This window comes from Bison bison, unplaced genomic scaffold, assembly GCF_000754665.1.
Source record: "Bison bison bison isolate TAMUID 2011002044 unplaced genomic scaffold, Bison_UMD1.0 scf7180017864336, whole genome shotgun sequence".
Lineage (NCBI taxonomy): Eukaryota > Metazoa > Chordata > Mammalia > Artiodactyla > Bovidae > Bison > Bison bison.
In genome coordinates this window covers 734,067-738,360 of record NW_011494908.1, presented here as the reverse complement: position 1 = coordinate 738,360, position 4,294 = coordinate 734,067, and positions in this window count along the sequence as shown.

Here is a 4,294-nt window from a genome sequence, read left to right as displayed (position 1 = left end):
GGTTACAGTTTGATGCAGCACTAAGTTACTGTGCATTCAAAAGAGTAAAAATATAGACCTTTAGAATATAACAAGCAATCATTTCTTAATAGTAGAGTGACTCACTTCAGAAATCTGTTACAAGGTGGCAATCAATTAACATATGAATCATGCTCCCACAAGTTGAGGTGTTCACATTTATTTAGTTTTAAAAATTAAGTATAATTGACTTTCAGCATTGTATTAGTTTCAGAGTGTACAACATAGTGCTTTGATATTTTTATACATTACAAAATGATCAGCACCATGAGTATAGTTACCATCTGTCACCAAAGTTATCGCAGTGTTGTTGACTATAATCCCTATGCTATAGATTACAGCCATATGACTTCTATGCTTTATAACTGGAAGTTTGTACCTTCTAGTCTGCCTCACCTATTTCACTCATCAGCCCCCCTGCGAACACCTCCCCTCTGGCAATTACTAGTTTGTTCTCTATGAGTCTGTTTCTGTTTTTTGTTTTTTTTTTTTAAATGTTTTTTTTTTTTTTAATTCCATGTATTAGTGAAACCATATGGTATTTATCTTTCTCTGTGTGACTTATTTCACTAAGCATAATCCCCACCAATGTTTTCACAAATGCAAGATTTCATTCTTTCTATATGGCTGAGTCACATTTTCGTTTTCTTTTGAAAAATACTCAGAAGTGGAACTGATGGATGTGCTGCTACTGCTAAGTCCTTCAGTCGTGTCCGACTCTGTGTGACCCCATAGATGGCAGCCCACCAGGCTCCCCTATCCCTGGGATTCCCCAGGCAAGAACACTGGAGTGGGTTGCCATTTCCTTTTCCAATGCATGAAAGTGAAAAGTGAAACTGAAATCGCTCAGTTGTGCCCGACTCTTCATGACCCCATGGACTGCAGCCTACCCAGGCTCCCCTGCCCATGGGAGTTTCCAGGCAAGAGTACTGGAGTGGGTTGCCATTGTCTTCTCCGATCAGAAGATTGTATGGATTGTATGGTAGTTCTATTTATAATCTTTTGAAGAAACTCCATACTCTTCTCCATACTGGCTGCATCAATTTACATTCCCACCAGCAGTGAGCAAGGGTTCCCTTTGCTCCACATCCTTGCCAATGCTTGTGATTTGTGGTCCATTTGATGGTAGTCGCTATTCTGACAGGTGTGAGGAGGCACCTCATGTGGTTCTGATATGCATTTCTCTTATGATTAGTGATGTTGAGCAACTTTTCACATGTCTGTGGGTCGCCTGTATGTCTTCTTTGGAAAAATGTCTATTTATGTCCTTTGCCAGTTTTTGAATCCAGTTATTTGTTGATTTTTATGTTGACTTGTATGAATTATTTGCATATTTTGGATATTAACCCCTCATCAGATATATCATTTGAAAATGATGTATTTCTCCCATTCAGTAGGCTGTCTTTTCATTTTGTCAATAGTTTCCTTGATGTGCTGAAGATTTTTAGTTGGATATAGCCCATTTATTTGTTTTTGCCTTTGTTTCCCTTCCCCGGGGAGAAATATCCAAAAAAAATGTTCATACCAATGTCAAAGACCACACTACCTATGTTTTCTTGTAGGAGTTTTATAGTCTCAGGTCATATATTTAAGTATTTAATCCATTTTTGTGTTTCTTTTTCTAAATGGTGTGTAAAAGTAACTCAGGCCAGTGTTTTCTTATTGATTTTCTGTCTGGATGATCTGTCTTTTGATATAAGTATGGTGTTGAGTATTAGTCCCTTATAAGTATACAGTGGAAGTGAGAAATAGATTTAAGGGATTAGATCTGATAGACAGAGTGCCTGATGAACTATGGATGGAGGTTCATGACATTGTACAGGAGACAGGGATCAAGACCATCCCCAAGAAAAAAAAATGCAAAAAAGCAAAATGGTTGTATAAGGAGCAAAATGGTTGTCTGAGGAGGCCTTACAAATAGCTGTGAAAAGAAGGGAAGCAAAAAGCAAAGGAGGAAAGGAAAGATATAGCCATCTGAATGCAGAGTTCCAAAGAATAGCAAGGAGAGATATGAAAGCCTTCCTCAGCAATCAGTGCAAAGAAATAGAGGAAAACAACAGAATGGCAAAGACCAGAGATCTCTTCAAGAAAATTAGAGATACCAAGGGAACATTTCATGCAAAGATGGGCTCAATAAAGGACAGAAATGGTAGGGATGTAACAGAAGCAGAAGATATTAAGAAGAGGTGGCAAGAATACACAGAAGAACTGTACAAAAAAGATCTTCATGACCCAGATAATCACAATGGTGTGATCACTGACCTAGAGCCAGACATCCTGGAATGTGAAGTCAAGTGGGCCTCAGAAAGCATCACTATGAACAAAGCTAGTGGAGGTGATGGAATTCCAGTTGAGCTATTTCAAATCCTAAAAGACGATGCTGTGAAAGTGCTGCCCTCAATATGCCAGCAAATTTGGAAAACTCAGCAGTGGCCACAGGACTGGAAAAGGTCAGTTTTCATTCCAATCCCAAAGAAAGGCAATGCCAAAGAATGCTCAAACTACTGCACAATTGCACTCATCTCACATGCTAGTAAAGTAATGCTCAAAATTCTCCAAGCCAGGCTTCAGCAATATGTGAACTGTGAACTTCCAGATGTTCAAGGTGGTTTTAGAAAAGGCAGAGGAACCAGAGATCAAATTGCCAACATCTGCTGGATCATCAAAAAAGCAAGAGAGTTACAGAAAAACATCTATTTCTGCTTTATTGACTATGCCAAAGCCTTTGACTGTGTGGATCACAATGAAGTGTGGAAAATTCTGAAAGAGATGGGCATACCAGACCACCTGACCTGCCTCTTGAGAAACCTGCATGCAGGTCAGGAAGCAACAGTTAGAACTGGACATGGAACAACAGACTGGTTCCAAATAGAAAGGGGAATACGTCAAGGCTGTATATTGTCACCCTGCTTATTTAACTTCTATGCAGAGTACATCATGAGAAACGCTGGGCTGGAAGAAGCACAAGCTGGAATCAAGATTGCCAGGAGAAATATAAAGAACCTCAGATATGCAGATGACATCACCCTTATGGCAGAAAGTGAAGAGGAACTAAAGAGCATCTTGATGAAAGTGAAAGAGGAGAGTGAAAAAGTTGGCTTGAAGCTCAACATTCAGAAAGACGAAGATCATGGCATCTGGTCCCATCACTTCATGGGAAATAGATGGGGAAACAGTGGAAACAGTGTCAGACTTTATTTTTTTAGGCTCCAAAATCACTGCAGATGGCGATTGCAGCCATGAAATGAAAAGACGCTTACTCCTTGGAAGAAAAGTTATGACCAACCTAGACAGCATATTCAAAAGCAGAGACATTCCTTTGCCAACAAAGGTCGGTCTAGTCAAGGCTATGGTTTTTCCAGTGTTCGTGTATAGATGTGAGAGTTCGACTATAAAGAAAGCTGAGTGCCAAAGAATTGATGCTATTGTACTGTGGTGTTGGAGAAGACTCTTGAGAGTCCCTTGGACTGCAAGGAGAGCCAACCAGTCCATCCTAAAGGAGATCAGTCATGGGTGTTCATTGGAAGGACTGATGTTGAAGCTGGAACTCCAGTACTTGGGCCACCTGATGCGAAGAGTTGACTCATTTTAAAAGACCCTGATGCTGGGAAAGATTGAAGGCAGGAGGAGAAGGGGACGACAGAGGATGAGATGGTTGGGTGGCATCACTGACTCAATGGACATGAGTTTGAGTAAACCCCAGGAGTTGGTGATGGACAGGGAGGCCTGGTGTCCTGCAGTTCATGGGGTCACAAAGAGTTGGACATGACTGAGCAACTGAACTGAACTGAACTGATGGTGTTAAAGTCTCCTATTATTATTGAATTACTATGAATTTGTCTCTTTATGTTTGTTAATGTTGTTTTATGTTACTTTCTTTAATATTTGCTCCTATGTTGGGTGTATATATATATTTACAATTTTTATACCTTCTTGTTGGATTGATCCCTTTTCATCATGTAAAGTTCTTCTTTGTCTCTTGTTACAGTTTTTGTTTTACAGTCTATTTAATCTGATATAAGTATTGCTTAGTTCAGTTCAGTTCAGTTGCTCAGTCGTGTCTGACTCTTTGCGACCCCATGAATTGCAGCACGCCAGGCCTCCCTGTCCATCACCAACTCCTAGAGTTCACTCAGACTCAAGTCCATCGAGTCAGCGATGCCATCCAGCCATCTCATTCTCTGTCGTCCCCTTCTCCTCCTGCCCCTAATCCCTCCCAGCATCAGAGTCTTTTCCCCTCTGCTTTATTTTTATTTCTGTTTTCGTGGAAGATGTT